Consider the following 19357-nt stretch of genomic DNA (forward strand, 5'->3'; position numbering starts at 1 on the left):
TTATACTTTTGTGTGTGTGTGTGTGTGTGTGTGTTTCTGTTTCCCCTCCCCTGGTTTATTGAGAAATAATTGGCAAACATCAGTGTATAAGGCATACGGCATGATTGTTTGTATGTATTTTGAAATGATTATCACAATAAGTTCAGCTAATATCCATCTTCCCAGATAGATACAATAAAAAGAAAAGAAAGCAGAAAGAAATAGAGGGGAAAAAAAAAAACTTCTCCTTGTGGTGAGAAGTCTTAAGATTTACTCTCTTGGATTAAGGACCTAAATGTGAGACCTGAAACCATAAAAACAGTAGAAGAGAACACAGGCAATAATTTCTCCAACTTCAGCCATAGCAACATTTTTTATTTTAGATATGTCTCCTGAGGCAAGTGAAACAAAAGCAAAAATAAACTATTCGGACCATATCAAAACAAAAAGCTTCTGCACAGCAAAGGAAACCATCAACAAAACTAAAAGAAAGCAACCTACTGAATGGGAGAAGATATTCGCAAATGACATGCCAATAAAGGGTTAGTATCCAAAATATATAAAGAACTTATATGGCTCAAGACCAAGTAAACAAATAATTCAATAATATATATGAATATATAAAAAGTAAAAATAAATGAAAATAAAATTTAAAAACATGGGCAGAACACATGAACAGGCATTTCTCCAAAGAAAGCATACCAGTGACCAATAGACACATGAAAAGATGCAAAACATCGCTCATCATCAGGTAAATGAAAATCAAAGCTACAATGAGCTATCATGTCACACTTGTCAGAATGGCTAAAATAAAAAAACTCAAGAAACAACAAGTGTTGGCAAGGATGCAGAGAAATGGGAACCCTCGTGCATTGTTGGTGGGAATGCAAACTGGCACAGCCACTGTGGGAAACAGTACAGAGGTTCCTCAAAAAATTAAAAATAGAAGTACCATATGATTCAGTCAATGCACTACTGTACATTTCCACGAAGGATACGAAAATGCTAATTTGAAAAGATATAAGCACCCCTGTGTTTACTGCAGCACTATTTACAATAGCCAAATCATGGAAGCAGCCCAAGTGTCCATCGACAGATGAGTGGATAAAGAAGTGATATATATAATGGAATATTATTCAGCCATTAAATGATTGAAATCTTGCCATTTGCAATGACATGGATGGAGCTAAAGAGTATGATGTTAAGTGAATTAAGCCCATCAGAGAAAGGCAAATACCATACGGTTTTACTCATATGTGGATTTGAAGAAACAAAACAAATGAAGTATAAAAAGAAAAGAGACAAGCCAAAAAACAGACTCTTAACTATAGAGAAGAAACTGGTAGTTGTGAGAGGGGACATGGGTGGGGGGATGGGTGAAATAGAAGGCAGGGATTAAAGAGTACATTTATCACGATGAGCACTGGGCGATATACGGACGTGTTGAATCCCTATATTGTATGCCTGAAGCTAGTATAACACTGTATGCTAACTACACTGGCATTAAATTTTTTAAAAAAAGTTTTCCTCTCTTAACAACTTTCCCACATATCACACAGCACTGTTAGCTATAGTTATCATATATATATATGTATATATATGTATATATGCATATATATGTATATATGTATATATATGTATATATATGTGTGTGTATATATGTATATATATATGTATATATAGTACTTCTTCATCATAACTGGAAGTTTGCACCTTTTGACCACCTTCCTCCATCCTCCAATTCCCCTTCACTGCATCCTCTGCCTCTGGTAACCACAAGTCTGATCTCCTTTTTATGAGGTTTTTATTTTTGTAGATCCCACATATAAGTGCAATCACACAGTATCTGTGTTTCTCTGTCTGAATTAGTTCACTTTAAAAATAAAATATTTTATTTATTTATGAGAGAACGAGAAAACACAAGCGAGGGGGGCAGAGGGAGAGAGAAGCAGACTCCCCGCTGAGCAGGAAGGCCAAGTGGGGCTCTATCCCAGGACCTTGAGATCACAGGGATCCCAGGACCCTTGGATTATGACCCCAGCTGAAGGCAGAAGCTTAACCAACTGAGCCAGGCAGGTGCCCCTGAGTTATTTCACTTTGCAAAGTCTTTTCAAGATCCATCCATGTTGTCACAATGGTAAGACTTTTTTCTTTTGTATGTCTAAATAATATTCATATATATAATATATAATATATAATTATATAATATTATATGTCTAAATAATATTCATATTATATAATATATAATGTGTTATACATAATGTGGTATATATATAAATATGTGATATATACATATGTATAATGTACATATGTGCGTATATGTGTGTGTGTGTGTGTGTGTATCACAACTCTTTGTTCATCCATCATGGACACTTTCCATGTCTTTATCTATATAAATAATGCTGTTATGAACATGGGGGTGCAGATATTTCTCAAGTTAATGTTTTTATTACCTTTGGATTTATTCTCAGAAATAAATATCCATGAACTTGTTGGACCATATGGTAGTTGTATTTTTAATTTTTTTGAAAATTGTCCATAATGTTCTCTACAGTGGCTGCACTAATTTACAAACCTACCAACAGTGAACAAGGGTTTTCTCCACATCCATGCCAATTTGTACTATCTCTTGTCTTTTTGATGGTGGCCCTTCTAACAGGTGTGAGGTGGTATCTCATTGTGGTTTCAACTTGCACTTCCCTCATGACTGGTGATGCTAGGCATCTTTTAATGTACCTGTCGGCTTTTCATGTATTTTCTTTGGAGAAATGCCTAATTCAGATACTTTGATCATTTTTTAATTGGGTTATTTGGTATTTTGCTATTGAGTTAGTTGTAGGAGTTCTTCATATGTTTTGGATATTAACCCATCATTAGATATATGGTTTGCAAATGTTTTTCCCACTCTGCAGATTGTCTTTTCACTTTTTTGAAGGCTTCTTTCACTGTGCAGAAGATTTTTGGCTTGATGTATTCTGACTTGTTTATTCTTTGTTTTGTTGCTTCTGCCTTAGGTGTCCTACCCAAAAAAGTCATTACGAAGACCCATGTCAAGGAGATTTGTTCCCGTTTTCTTCTAGAGGTTTCATGGCTTCAGGTCTAACATTTGAGGCTTTAATATATTTTGAGTTGATTTTTGTAAGTGGTGTAAGATATGCGTCCAGTTTCATTCTTTTACATGTGAATATCCAATTATCCCAGCACCAGTTAGAGACTGTCTTTTCTTCACTGAGTATCCTTGGCTCTCTTGTCAAATATTAGTTAACTGAGTGTGCTTAGGTTTATTTCTGGGCTCTTGATTCTGCTCCATCGGTCTATTTCTCCATTGTCGTACCAGTACCAAGCCGTTTTGATGATGACAGATTTAGAGTATAACTTGAAATCAGGAAGTGTGATACCTGCTGCTTTGTTCTGCTTTCTCAAGATATTTTTTGGGGGGTGGGGTGATGCCACGTGGGGTCTTTTGTGGTTCTACATAAACTTTAGAAGGCCTTCTTCTACTTCTGTAAAAATGTGTCATTGAAATCTTGATAGGGACTGCATCAAATCTATAGATGATTTATGGTAGTATTGACATTTTTAACAATATTAACTTTTCCAATCTATGAACACAAGATACCTTTTTTACATTTATTTGGGTCTTCTCCAATCACTTTTATCAATTTCTTCTAGTTTTCAGTATGGAGATGTTTCCCCTCCTTAGTTTAATTTATTTCTAAGTATTTCATTGTTTTTGATGTAATTGTCAATGGGAACAATTTATTTTTCCTATGATTAGATGCATATTTTATTTAAAATAGGTTTGGAATTGAGAGAATCATGAAAATCATGAATATAAATATTTATCGGCAACGTTATGGTAAATACATGTATTATACATGCATATATATATATACATATACATTGTTTTTACTGTCATCATCTCATTTTGCTTTATGTCATCAATGAAGTTGGTCATTGTATGCCTGTTTTTATAGGATACTTGGCAATGTAATGTAAACTGATCTAAGCATATGCAATTAATAACCGATAGAGTCATAAATTTAACCCAGGCGCTTTTGCCTCCAACAACTATGCTTTATATTTTATTTTATTTTTTTATTTTATTTTATTTTATTATTTCTATTTTATCATTGAGGTATTGACATACAATGTTATATAACCTTCAGGTGAACAACATAATGATCTAACAATTAGCTACATTACTCAGTGCTCACTAAGATAAGTATAGTCACCATTAGTCATTCTACAACATTATTATAATATTGTTGGCTATATTTTCTATGCTGCAGCATTTATCTCCATGACTTATTTGTTTTATACCTGGAAGTTTATGCCTCTTAATCCCCTTTCTATGGTATTTGTGTTTGTCTGACTGGCTTATTTCATTTAGCACTATACTTTCTAGCTCCATCCATGTTGCTGTGAATGGCAAGAATTCATTCCTTTTTATGGCTGAATAATAGTCTGTTGTATATGTATGATACCACTTCATCTTTGTCCATTCACCTATCAATGGATAGTTAGGCTGCTGCCATAATTTTGTTGTTGTAAATAATGTTGCAATAAACATTAGGGTGCATGTATCCCCTCAACTTAGTGTTTTTGTGTTTTGGAGATAAATACTCAGTAGAGCAATTACTGGATCATAGGTAGTTCTATTTTTAATTTCGTGAGGAACATCCATACTGTCTTTCACAGTAGCAGTGAAACTTTCACCAGTTTGCATTCCCAACAAGAGTGCATGAGGGTTCCTATTTCTATGCATCCTTGCCAACGATTGTTTGTTGAGTTTTTGACGTTAGCCATTCTGACAGGTGTGAGGTAGTATCTCATTGTGATTTTACTTTGCATGTCCCTGATGATGAGTGATGTTGAGCATCTTTTCATGTGTCTGTCTGTTGGCCATCTGTATGTCTTCTTTGGATAAATGTCTGTTCATGTCTTCTGCCCATTTTTTAACTTGGGTCTTTTTGTGTTGAGTTCTATAAGTTCTTAGATATTTGGATACCTACTCTATTGGATATATCATTTGCAAATCTCCTCTCACTCAGTAGGATGCTTTTAATTCTGCTGGTTGTTTCCTTTGCTGTGCAGAAACTTTTCACCATGATGTAGTCCTAATAGTTTACTTTTGGTGGTGTTTCCCTGTGGAAACAGGTTGTATAACAAACAGATTGTTCTCTATAGTAAAGAGTCTGTTGGTTGGTTTGCATCTCTCTGTTTTCTTCCCTTTGCTCCTTCGTTTTGTTTCGTAAATTAAATGTGAGAGTGAAGTCATACGGCATATCTTTCTCTAACTTAGTTCACACAACACAATACTCTTTAGCTCCATCCGTGTCACTGCAAATGGCAAGATTTCATTCTTTTTGAGGGCTGAGTAATATCCCATGTTTTATATATATCCCACTTCCTTATCCATTCACCAGTCAATGAACCCTTGTCTCCTTGCATAATTTGGCTATTGTAGATAACACAGCTATAAACATTGGGGTGCACGTATACCTATGAATTAATATTTTCGTATTCTTCAGGTACATACCCAGTAGTGCAATCGCTGGATCAGAGGGTAGTCCTATTTCTAACCCTTTGAGGAACCTCCATACTGCTTTCCAGAGTGGCTGCACCAGTTTGCATTCCCACCAACAGTGCAAGAGGGTCCCCCTTTCTCTGCATCTTCACCAACACCTGTTGTTTCTTGTGTTGTTGATTTTAGCCATTCTGACAGATGTGAGGTGATATCTCATTGTAGTTTTAATTTGCATTTCCCTGATAATCACTGATATTGAAGATCTTCTCATGTGTCTGTTAGCCATCTGGAGGTCTTTTTTGGAAAAATGTCTATTCACGTTTTCTGTCTCTTTCTTAATTGGATTATTTGGTTTCTGGGTGTTGAGGTTTACAAGTTCTGCACATACTGTGGATACTAACCCTTAACTGGGTGTGTCATTTCCAAATATCTTTTCCCATTCTGTAGGTCGCCTTTAGTTTTGTTGATTGTTTCCTTCACTGGGCAAAAGTTTTTGTTTGATGGAGTCTCAATAGTTTATATTTTACTTTTGTTTCCCTCGCTCCAGGAGACAAATCTAGTTGCTATGGTTAATGTGAGAGGTTACTGCTTGTGTTCTCCTCGAGGATCTTGATGGTTTCCTGTCTCACCTTTAGGTCTTTCATCCATTTTGAATTTATTTTTGTGTATGGTATAAGAAAGTGGTCCAGTTTCATTCTTTTGCATGTCGCTGTCGTTTTCCCAACACCATTTGTTGAAGAGACTGTCTTTTTCCCATTGGACATTCTTTTCTGCTTTGTCAAAGATTGATTGGCCATACAGTTGTGGGAATGGGTTCTCTATTCTGTTGCATCGATCTATGTGTTTGTTTTTGTGCCAGTACCATACTGTCTTGATCCCTGTAGCTTTGTAATATAACCTCTACTCTGGAATTGTAATGCCTCCAGCTCTGCTTTTCTTCTTTAAGGTTTTTGTGGCTATTTGGGGTCTTTTGCATGGAATGTCTTTTCATTTCATTTTGTCATTTTCAATTTGAAATTGAATGAGCATTTTCAATGAGCATGGAATGTCTTTTCATTTCATTTTGTCATTTTCAATTTGTTCATTGATGTTTTATCCTTTTGAGAGCAAAGGTCTTTCATCTCTTTGGTTAGGTTTATTGTCGGATATCTTATTGATTTTGGTGCAATTGTAAATGGTATTTCTTAATTTCCCTTTCTACTCCTTTACTATTATTGTATAGAAATACAACAGGTTTCTGTACATTGACCTTGTGTCCCGCGACTTTACTGAATTTGTTTATCAGTTCTAGCAATTTGTTGGTGGAATCCTTAGGTTTTTTTTTTTTATATAGAGTATCATGTCATCAGCAAATAACAAAAGTTTTCCTTCCTCCTTGTTCATTTTGATGTCTTTTATTTGTTTTTGTTGTCTGATTGCTGTGACTGGGACTTCCAGCACTTTGTTAAGCAGAAGTGGTAAGAGTGGACATCTTTGTCTTGTTCCTGGCATAGAGAAAAGCTCTGTTTTTGCCCTTGAGGATGATATTAGCTGTGGGTTTTTCATATATGGCTTTTATTGTGTTGAGTTATGTTCCCTCTACCCTGCTTTGTTGAGGGTATTTTTTCCTAAGGAAGACTTTTTATTATGCACCAAAACAGAGATTAGCAGAAGGATATGGCCACTGTACTCGTAGTGCTAAAAAGGTGTATAAAGAAATAATTCAGAAGTGAGAATGTTGAGCCCTGAATTTTAGTCATAAGTAATGCTCTTTGTTATTCTACTGAGTTGGTTTTGTGTTCATCTGATCTTTGAAAGTCCACTAATGATTTGTAAAATATACATTGTATATTTGTTCTATAGTGTCCAAGGAAAGATCATAATATTATATAGTTGGCAACATTATTAACAAGAACCACGGAGGGTTTTTATAATTAATGGATATCCTACATTGTCAAATGCTTTTCCTGCATCTATTGAAATGATCATTTTAAATTTAAATTTAATTAATTAAAATATAATATATTATTAGTTTCAGAGGTAGAGTTTAGTGAGTCATCAGTTGCATATAATACCCAGTGCTCATTAAATCAAGTGGCCTGCTTAATGCCTATCACCCTATTAGCCCATCCCTCCACCCACCTCCCTTCCCATGATTCTTATCCCTTTTTTCAGTGTGGTGTATCATGTTGATGATCATGTTGCAGATATTGAACCACTCTTGCAGCCCAGGAGTAAATCCCTCCTGATTGTGGTGAGTGACTCTTTCATTATACTGTTGGGTTGGGTTTGGTAGTATTTTACTGAGTATTTTTGCATCTATATTCATCAGGGATACTGGTAGTATTTTACTGAGTATTTTTTAAAAGATTTTATTTATTTATTCATGAGACACACAAAGAGAGAGAGAGACAGCCAGAGACACAGGCAGAGGGAGAAGCAGGCTCCACGCAGGGAGCCTGACGTGGGACTCAATCCCGGGTCTCCAGGATCACACCATGGGCTGAAAGCGGCGCTACCGCTGAGCTACCCAGGCTGCCCTTAATTAGTATTTTTGCATCTATATTCATTATACTGTTGGGTTGGGTTTGGTAGCATTTTACTGAGATATTTTGCATCTATATTCATCAGGGATACTGGTGGTCTTTTTTTCAGTGGTGTTTTTATCTGCTTTTGGTATCAAGGTTGTGCTGGCCTCATAGAATGAATTTGGAAGATTTCCTTCCTCTTGTATTTTTTGGAATAGTTAGAGAAGAATAGGTATTAACTCTTCTTTTCACGTTTGGTAGAAATCCCCTGTGAAGCCACCTGGCCCCGGACTTTTGTTTGTTGGGATTTTTTTGATTGCTGATTCTATTTCTTTGCTGGTTATCAGCCTGCTCAAGTTTTCCATTTCTTTCTGTTTCAGTTTTGGTCATTTATATGTTTCTATGAATGTATCCATTTGTTCCAGGTTGTCCGATTTGCTGGCATAAAGTTTTTCATAATATTCTCTTATAACTGTATTTCCATGATGTCGATTATTATTTCTTCACTCTCATGTGTGACCTTATTCATTTGGGTCCATTCTCTCTTGTTGTTAATAAGTCTGGAGGTTTATGAATTTTATTAATTTTTTCAAAGAACCAGCTCCTGATTTCATTGATCTGCTCTATTGGTTTTTAAGGCCTATATCATCTTTTTTCTGCTCTGATCTTTCTTTTTTTTCCTTCCTTCTGCTGGCTGTAGGCTTTGCTTGTTATTTTTCTAGCTCTTTTAGGTGTAAGGTTAGGTTGTTTTATTATTTTTGTATATTTTTTATTGGAGTTTGATTTGCCAACACATAGTATAACACCCAGTGCTCATCCCGTCAAGTGCCCCCCTCAGTGCCCGTCACCCAGTCACCCCATCCCCCCCACCCGCACCCCCTTCCACTACCCCTTGTTCATTCCCCAGAGTTAGGAGTCTTTCATGTTCTGTCACCCTCTCCGATTTTTCCCACTCATTTTCTCTCCTTTCCCCTATAACCCCATTCACTATTTTGGTTAGGTTGTTTATTTGAGATTTTTCTTGCTTTTTGAGGTAAGCCTGTATTGCTAACTACTTTCCAAATAGGACCACTTTTGCTTCTTCCCAAAGGTTTTGGACCACTGTGTTTTTACTTTCATCTGATTCATGTATTTTTTAAATCTCTTCTTTGATTTCCTGGTTGGCCCGTTCATTGTTTAGTAGCATGTTGTTTTACCTCCATGTATTTGTGGCCTTCCCGAGGTTTCTTGTGACTGACTTCTAGTTTTATGGCGTTGTTGTCAGAAAGGTGCATGATGTGAAGTCAAATTTTTTATATTTGCTGAGGCCTGATTTGTAACCTAATATGTGATCTATTTTGTAGAATGTCCCATGTGCACTTGAAAAGAATGTATATTCTGCTGTTTTAGGATGGAATGTTCAGAACATATCTGTTAAATCCATCTGGTCCAGGGTGTCATTTAAAGCCATTGTTTCCTTGTTGATTTTCTGTCTAGATAATCAGTCCACTGATGAAAGTGGGGTGCTAAAGTTTCCTGCTCTTATTGTCCTATTATTAATGGGTTCCTTTATGTTTGATATTTATTCTTTTATATATTTGCGTACTTGCATATTAAGTGCATAAATATTACCATTGTTATATTTCTTGTTGGACTGTCATCTTTATTAAGATATAGTTACCATTTTGTCTCTTGTTACAATCTTTATTTTAATGTGGAGTTTGTCTGATACAAGTGTTACTACTCCAACTTTCTTTTGACATCAATTTGGATGGTCAATGTTCCTCCGTTCCGCTTACTTTCAATCTGCGGGTGTCTTTAAGTCCAAAATGAGTCTCTTGTAGGCATATAGATGGGTCTTGTTTTTTATACATTCTGACACCCTGTGTCTTTTGTTTGGAGCATTTAGTCCATTTACACTCAGAATAATTACTGATACGTATATATTTTGTGCCCTTTTATTACTGGTTCTTTTGCTGTTTGTGGAGATTTTCTCTCTTCCTTTCTTTGTTACCTTTGGTCTCTTCTTCCCACTCAAAGAGTCCCCTTTAATATTTCTTCCAGGTCTGGTTTAGTGATCATGAACTCCTTTAGATTTTGTTTGTCTGGGAAACTCTTTATCTCTCCTTCGTTTTTTGTTTTTGTTTTTGTTTTTTTTTTGTATATTTTTCATTGGAGTTCGATTTGCCAACATATAGCATAACACCCAGTGCTCATCCCGTCAAGTGCCCCCGTCAGTGCCCGTCACCCAGTCACCCCATTCCCCCCGCCCACCTCCCTTTCCACTACTCTTTGTTCGTTTCCCAGTGTTAGGAGTATTATGCTGAGTGACGTAAGTCAATTGGAGAAAGACAAACATATGGTCTCATTCATTTGGGGAATATAAAGAATAGTGAAAGGGAATAAAGGGGAAAGGAGAGAAAATGAGTGGGAAATATCAGTGAGGGTGACAGAACATGAGAGACTCCTGTCTCTCCTTCTATTTTGAATGATAGCCTTGTTGGATAGAGTATTCCTGGCTGCAGATTCTTTCCATTCAGCCTGTTGAATATATCATGCCATTCTTTTCTGGACTGCATGATTTCTGTTGAGAAATCTCCAGCTTGCCTTATTGGCCTTCCCTTGTAAGTTAAGGGCCTATCTTTTTATGCTGCCTTTAAGATTTTTCTTTCCCTTTTCACTATATTTTGCAAATTTAACCATAATATGTCTTGGTATTGGCCTGCTTTTGTTGATTTTGATGGGAGTTCTCTGTGCCTTCTGCATCTGGATGTCTGTTTCCTTCCCCCCAGATTAGGGAAGTGTTCAGCTATTATTTCTTCAATTAAATTTTCTGCCCCTGTTTCTGTGTTTTCTTCTGGGACACCTATAATACAAATGTTATTGTATTTGATGGAGTCACTGAGTCCCCTAAATGAATTCTCAAGGTACATAAATCTTCTTTCTCTCTTCTGTTCAGCTTCATTATTTTCCATTGTTTTGTCTTCTAGGTCACTGATTGGTTCCTCTGCTTCTTACAGCCTTTTGTTTATTGCATCAAGCCTGTTTCCAATCTTCCTTATTCCATCTTTCATCTCTGATTGATTCTTTTTTAACAATTTCATCTCTAAGGAAAGGATCTCACTGATGTCTTGTAATATTTTCTCAAGCCCAGTGATTATCCTCATGATTGTTGCCTCCATCAGGGCCAGCCTGGGTGGCTCAGTGGCTTAGCGCCACCTTCAGCCCAGTGCCTGATCCTGGAGGCCGAGGATCCAGGCTGGTGTCGGTGTTGGGTCCTCTGCATGGAGCCTGCTTCTACCTCCGCCTGTGTCTCTGCCTCTCTCTCTCTCTGTGTGTGTGTGTGTGTCATGAATAAATAAATGAAATATTTTTTTTAATTTTAAAAATAAATACTCCATCAGATGTGTTACTTATATCTTTTTTGCTTAGATTTCTGGCCATGGCCTTACCTTTGTCTTTCATATGGGATCATTTTCTCTATCTTGGCATTTTGTCTAAGTCTGGATCTTCCCTGTATTGTGAAAGCCAGTTTTATATCTTGTTCTCAAAAGAAATGGCTTTTTAAAGAATAGTTCATGTAGTGCCCTGGGACAAAAAGAAGCAAATCTTTTTGTCCTGTTGAAGTCTCAATAGTTCATTTTTCCTTTTGTTTCCTTTGCCTCTAGAGACCTCTCTATCAAAAAGTTGCTGCTGCCAAGGTCAAATAGGTTGCTACCCCCTATTCTCCTCTAGGATTTTGATGGATTCCTGTCTCTAGTTTAGGTATTTCATCCATTTTGAGTTCTTTGTGTGTGTGGTGTAAGACAGTGTTTCAGTTTCATTCTTATCTATGTGGCTATCCAATTTTCCCAACATGATTTGTTGAAGATACTTCTTTCCTATGTATATTCTTTCCTGATTTGTCAAAGAGTAGCTGACCATATTTTTGAGTATCTATTTCTGTATTTTCTATTCTGTTCCATTGATCTATGCATCTGTTTTTGTGCCAGCACCATAATGCCTTGATGATTACAGCTTTTTAATACTGCTTGAATTCTGGAATTGGGATGCCTCCACCTTTATTTTCTTTTTCAATTTTGCTTTGGCTATTCAGAATCTTTTCTATTTCTATATAAATTTTGGGATTAAGTGTTCCAGATCTGTGAAAAATGTCAACGAATTTTGATAGGGATTGCATTGAATGTGTAGATTACCCTGGATAGGGTAGACATTTTGCAATATTTGTTCTTCCAATCCATGCACATGAAGTGTTTTTCCATTTCTTTGTGTCTTCCTCAATTTCGTTCAGAAGTGTTGTATACTTTTCGGAGCACGGACCATCACCTCATTGGTTAGTTTTATTTATGGGTGTTGGTTCGATTATAAATGGGATTGATTCAATGATTTCTCTTTCTTCTGCCTCATTGTTAATGTATAGAAATGCAACTGAGTTCCGTGCTTTGATTTTATATCCTGTGAGTTTGCTGAATTCCTATACCTGTTCTAGCAGTTTTGGGGTCAAATGTTTTGGGTTTTCCACATCGAGTATCATGTTGTCTATGAAGAGTGGAAGTTTGGCTTCTTGCTGATTTGGATGCCTTTTATTTCTTTTCATTGTCTAATTGCTGAAGCTAGGACTTCCAGTACTATGTTGAACAACAGTGGTGAGAATGAACATCTCTGTCATATTTTTGACCTTAGGGGCTGAGCTCTCATTTTTTCCCATTGAGGGTTATTCCTGAGTATTTTTCTCATATGGCTTTTATGATATTGAGGTATATTGCTTCTATCCTTACATTGTGGAGAATTATCAAGAAAGCATGCTGCGTTTTATCAAATGCTTTTTCTACATCCTTGAGGGCATCATATGTTTTTGTCTTTTCTTTCATTACTGTGGTGTATTAAATTGATTGCTTTGCAGATGTTGAAAGCTTCACCCTTGAAGCCCAGGGATACATAGCATTTGATCGTGGTGAATAAATCTTTTAATATATGGTTGGATGGCATTGGGCAGTATCTTGATGAGAAATTTTGAGTCCATTTTCATCAGGGATACTGTTCTGTATTTCTCCTTTTTGGTTGGGGTCTTTTTCTGGTTTTGAGAACAAGGGAATGCTGGCAATATCTACAAATGAGTTTGGAAGTTTTCCTTCCATTTCTATTTTTTGAAACAGCTTCAGAAGAATAAGTATTAATTCTTCTTTAAATGTCCCATAGAATTCTGCTGGGAGGCCATCTGGCAGTGGACTCTTGTTTTTTGGGAGATTTTGGATTACTTCTTCAATTTCCTTCCTGTTTGTGGGTCTGTTTAGGTTTTCCATTTCTTCCTGGTTCAGTTTTGGTAGCTTATATGTTTCTAGGAATGCATCCATTTCTTCCAGATTGTTTAATTTGTTGCCATTTGGTTGCTCATAATGTTCTTTTATAATTGTTTGTATTTCTTTGATATTGGTTGTGATCTCTCCTTTTTCATTCATGATTTTATTTACTTAGATCCTTTCTCTTTTCTTTTTGATAAGTCTGCCTATGAACTTTTCAATCTTATTCATTCTTTCATTGAACCAGCTCTTAGTTTCTTTGATCTCTTCTACTGGTTTTTAAATTTTTATATAATTGATTTCTTCTCTATCATTTCTCTTCTCCTGCTGTATTTAATGTTTATTTCCTGTTCTTTCTCCAGCCCCTTTAGGTGTAAATTTATATTCTGTATTTGAGAGTTTTGTGTTGCTTGAGAAAGACTCATATTTCTATATAATTTCCCTCTTAAGACTGTCTTTGCTGTATCGCCAAGGTTTTGAAGTGGTGTGTTTTCATTTCTATTTGCTTCCATGTATTTTTAAAATTCCTCTTTAATTTCTTGGTTGATTCATTTATTCCTTAGTAAGATGCTCTTTAGCCTCCATTTATTTTGTGTTTCTTCTAAATTTTTTCTTGGGATTGACTTCACCGTTTCAAAGCATTGTAGTCAGAAAATATGCGCAGTATAATCACAATCTTTTTGTACCAGTTGAGACTGAATTGTGACTTAGTATCTGGCCTTTTCTGGATAATGTTTCATATGTACTGAAGAAGAATGTGTATTCTATTTCTTTATGATGAAATGCTCAGGATATATCAGGGGAAGTTCATAGGGTTCAATATGTCATTGAAAGCCCCGGTTTCCTCGTTCATCTGCTTAGATGATTTGTCCATTGTTTGATTGGGATCTTAAAGTCCCTAGTATTATTGTATTATTTTCAATGAGTTTCTTTAAAATTCTTGTTTTATGTATTTGGCTACTCCCAAGTTAGGGGCATATATACTTATAGTTGTTACATCTCTTTGTTGGACATCCCCCTTTATTATTTTTTTTAAATAAAATAATTTTTTATTGGTGTTCAATTTACCAACATACAGAATAACACCCAGTGCTCATCCGGTCAAGTGTCCCCCTCAGTGCCCGTCACACAACTCACCCCCACCCCCGCCCTCCTCCCCTTCCATCACCCCTAGTTCGTTTCCTAGAATTAGGAGTCTTTATGTTCTGTCTCCCTTTCTGATATTTCCCGCACATTTCTTCTCCCTTCCCTTGTATTCCCTTTAACTATTATTTATATTCCCCAAATGAATGAGAACATACACTGTTTGTCCTTCTCCGATTGACTTACTTCACTCAGCATAATACCCTCCAGTTCCATCCACGTTGAAGCAAATGGTGGGTATTTGTCGTTTCTAATGGCTGAGTAATATTCCATTGTATACATGAACCACATCTTCTTTATCCATTCAGCTTTCGATGGACACCGAGGCTCCTTCCACAGTTTGGCTATTGTGGACATTGCTGGTATAAACATCGGGATGCAGGTGTCCCGGCATTTCATTGCATCTGAATCTTTGGGGTAAATCCCCAACAGTGCAATTGCTGGGTCGTAGGGCAGGTCTATTTTTAACTCTTTGAGGAACCTCCACACACTTTTCCTGAGTGACTGCACCAGTTCACATTCCCACCAACACTGTAAGAGGCTTCCCTTTTCTCCACATCCTCTCCAACATTTGTTGTTTTCCTGCCTTGGTTAATTTTCCCCATTCTCACTGGCATGAGGTGGTATCAAATCGTGGTTTTGATTTGTATTTCCCTGATGGCAAGTGATGCAGAGCATTTTCCCATGTGCATGTTGGCCATGTCTATGTCTTCCTCTGTGAGATTTCTCTTCATGTCTTTTGCCCATTTCATGATTGGATTGTTTGGTTTCTTTGGTGTTGAGTTTAAGAAGTACTTTATAGATCTTGGAAACTAGCCCTTTATCTGATACGTCATTTGCAAATATCTTTTCCCATTCTGTAGGTTGTCTTTTAGTTTTGTTGACTGTATCCTTTGCTGTGCAAAAGCTTCTTTATCTTGATGAAGTCCCAATAGTTCATTTTTGCTTTTGTTTCTTTTGCCTTCGTGGATGTATCTTGCAAGAAGTTACTGTGGCCAAGTTCAAAAAGGGTGTTGCCTGTGTTCTCCTCTGGGATTTTGATGGAATCTTGTCTCACATTGATCTTTCATCCATTTTCAGTTTAATCTTTGTGTATGGTGCAAGAGAATGATCTAGTTTCATTCTTCTGCATGTGGATGTCCAATTTTCCCAGCACCATTTATTGAAGAGACTGTCTTTCTTCCAGTGGATAGTCTTTCCTCCTTTATCGAACATTAGTTGACCATAAAGTTCAGGGTTCACTGTCTGGGTTCTCTATTCTGTTCCATTGATCTATGTTCTGTTTTTGTGCCAGTACCACACTGTCCTTGATGACCACAGCTTTGTAGTACAACCTGAAATCTGCATTGTGAATGCCCCCAGAAATGCTTTTCTTTTTTAAAAATTCCCCTGGCTATTCGGGGTCTTTTCTGATTCCACACAAATCTTAAAAATAATTTGTTCTAAACTCTCTGAAGAAAGTCAGAGTGTTTTGATAGGGGAGTGCATTAAACGTGAAAATTGCCCTGGGAAACATTGACATTTTCCACAATATTAATTCTGCCAATCCATGAGCATGGAATATTTCTCCATCTCTTTGTGTCTTCCTCAATTTTCTGTGCAGAAGTGTTCTATAGTTTTTAGGGTATAGATCCTTTACCTTCTTTGGTTAGGTTTAATTCCTAGGTATCTTATGCTTTTGGGTGCAATTGGAAATGGGGATTGACTCCTTAATTTCCTCTTTCTTCAGTCTCATTGTTAGTGTAGAGAAATGCCACTGACTTCTGGGCATTGATTTTGTATCCTGCCATGCTACCAAATTGCTGTATGAGTTCTAGCAATCTTGGGTGGAGACTTTTGGGTTTTCTATGTAGAGTATCATGTCATCGGGAAGAGGGAGAGTTTGACTCCTTCTTTGCCAATTTGAATGCCTTTATGTCTTCTTGTTGTCTGATTGCTGAGGCTAGGACTTCCAGTACTATGTTGAAGCAGCAGTGGTGAGAGTGGACATCCCTGTCTTGTTCCTGATCTTAGGGGAAAGGCTCCCAGTGCTTCCCCATTGAGAATGATATTTGCTGTGGGCTTTTCGTATAGGGCTTTAAGATGTCGAGGAAAGTTCCCTCTATCCCTACACTCTGAAGAGTTTTGATCAAGAATGGATGCTGTATTTTGTCAAATGCTTTCCTCTGCATCTAATGAGAGGATCATATGGTTCTTTGGGTTTTTCTCTTGCTGATTGATGAATCACATTGATTGTTTTACGAGTGTTGAACCAGCCTTGTGTCCCGGGGATAAAATCCTACTTGGTCATGGTGAATAATTTTCTTAATGTACTGTGGATCCTATTGGCCAGTATCTTGTTGTTTGAATTTTTGCATTCAATGTTCATCAGGAATATCGGTCTGTAATTCTCCTTTTTGGTGGGGTCTTTGTCTGGTTTTGGAATTAAGGGTGATGCTGGCCTCATAGAACAAGTTTGGAAGTACTGCCATCTCTTTCTATCTTTCCAAACAGCTTTAGTAGTATACATATGATTTCTTCTTTAAAACGTTTGATAGAATTCCCCTGGGAAGCCCTCTGGCCCTGGACTCTGTGTCTTGGGAGGGTTTTTGATGACTGCTTCAATTTCCTCCCTGGTTATTGGCCTGTTCAGGTTTTCTATTTCTTCCTGTTCCAGTTTTGGTAGTTTTCGGCTTTCCAGGAATGCGTCCATTTCTTCTAGATTGCCTAATTTATTGGCGTATAGCTGTTCATAATATGTTTTAAAATCGTTTGTATTCCTTGGTGTTGGTAGTGATATCTCCTTTCTCATTCATGATTTTATTAATTTGAGTCTTCTCTCTCTTCGTTTAATAAGGTTGGCTAATGGTTTATCTATCTTATTAATTCTTTCAAAGACCAACTTCTGGTTCTGTTGATCTGTTCCACAATTATTGTGGACTCGATTTCGTTGAGTTCTGCTCGAATTTTAATTAACTCTCTTCTTCTGCTGGGCGTGGGGTCCATCTTGCTGTTTTTCTCGTAGCTCCTTTATGTGTAAGGTTAGCTTTGTATTTGAGTTCTTTCCAGTTTTTGAATGGATGCTTGTACTTGCGATGTATTTCCCCCTCAGGAATGCTTTTGCTGCATCCCAGATTTTGAACGGTTGTATCTTCATTCTCATTAGTTTCCCTGAAATCTTTTAATTCTTCCTTAATTTCCTGGTTGACCCTTTCATCTTTTAGCAGGATGGTCCTTACCTCCACGTGTTTGAGGTCCTTCCAAACTTCTTGTTGTGATTTAGGTTCTAATTTCAAGGCATTATGGTCTGAGAATATGCAGGGGACGATCCCAATCTTTTGGTATCAGTTCAGACCCGATTTGTGACCCAGTATGTGGTCTATTCTGGAGAAAGTTCCATGTGCCCTTGAGAAGAATGTGTATTCAGTTGAGTTTGGATGTAAAGTTATGTAGATATCTGTGAAATCCATCTGGTCCAGTGTATCATTTAAAGCTCTCGTTTCTTTGGAGATGTTGTGCTTAGAAGACCTATCGAGGGAGAAAGAGCTAGATTGAAGTCACCAAGTATAAGTGTATTATTATCTAAGTATTTCTTCACTTTGGTTATTAATTGGTTTAAATATTTGGCAGCTCCCACATTCGGGGCATATATATTGAGGATTGTTAAGTCCTCTTGTTGGATAGATCCTTTAAGTATGAGATAGTGTCCCTACTTCATCCCTCACTACAGTCTTCGGGGTAAATTTTAGTTTATCTGATATAAGGATGGCTACCCCTGCTTCCTTTGAGGACCATTCGAATGGTAAATGGTTCTCCAACTTTTTATTTCAGGTTGTAGGTGTCCTCTGTCTAAAATGAGTCTCTTGTAGACAGCAAAAAGATGGGTCCTGCTTTTATTATCCAGTCGGAAACCCTGAGCCTTTTGATGGGGTCATTAAGCCCGTTCACATTCCAGAGTTACTATTGACAGATAGAGTTTAGTGTCATCATGATATCTATTCAGTCCTTGTTTTTGTGGAGGGTTCCACTGAACTTCGTCTTAAGGGGAATTTAAAGAGTCCCCCTTAACAAAATTTCTTGCAGACCTGGTTTGGAAGGTCACACTAGTTCTTTCAAGTGCTGCCTGTCTTGGAAGCTCTTTATCTCTCCTTCCTTCCATTTGAGTGATGAGCCTTGCTGGATAAAGTATTCTGGGTTGCATGTTCTTCTCATTTAGGACCCTGAATATATCCTGCCAGCCCTTTTCTGGCCTGCCAGGTCTCTGTGGAGAGGTCTGCTGTTACCCTAATATTCCTCCCCATAAAAGGTCAGGGATTTCTTGTCTCTTGCTGCTTTAAGGATCTTCTCTTTATCTTTGGAATTTGCAAGCTTCACTATTAGATGTCGAGGGTGTTGAACGGTTTTTATTGATTTTAGGGGGGGATCTCTCTATTTCCTGGATCTGAATGCCTGTTTCCCCTTCCCAGATTAGGAAAGTTTTCAGCTAGGATTTGTTCAAATACATATTCTGGCCCTCTGGCCCTTTCGGTGCCCTCAGGGAACCCCCAATTAAACGTAGGTTTTTCTTCCTCAGGCGCGTCATTTTCCCTTAATCTGTCTCATGGTCTTTTAATTGTCTGTCTCTTTTTTCCTCAGTTTCCGTGTTTGCCATCAACTTGTCTTCTATGTCACTCACTCGTTCTTCACCGCGTTAACCCTCGTCGTTAGGGACTTCTAGTTTGGATTGCAATCTCATTCAATTGATTTTTAATTTCTTTCCCTGATTGGAGTCCTAAATTCTGACAGTCATGAGTCTCTTGAGTCCTTTATGCTTTTTCTAGAGCCACCAGTAGCTGTATAATAGTGCTTCTGAATTGGCTTTCTGACATTGAATTGTAATCCAGGATTTTGTAACTCTGTGGGGAGAGAGGACTGTTTCTGGATTCTTTTCTTTTGAGGTG

The sequence above is a fragment of the Canis lupus genome, unplaced genomic scaffold (assembly GCF_011100685.1).
Source record: "Canis lupus familiaris isolate Mischka breed German Shepherd unplaced genomic scaffold, alternate assembly UU_Cfam_GSD_1.0 chrUn_S1696H1890, whole genome shotgun sequence".
NCBI classification, from domain to species: domain Eukaryota; kingdom Metazoa; phylum Chordata; class Mammalia; order Carnivora; family Canidae; genus Canis; species Canis lupus.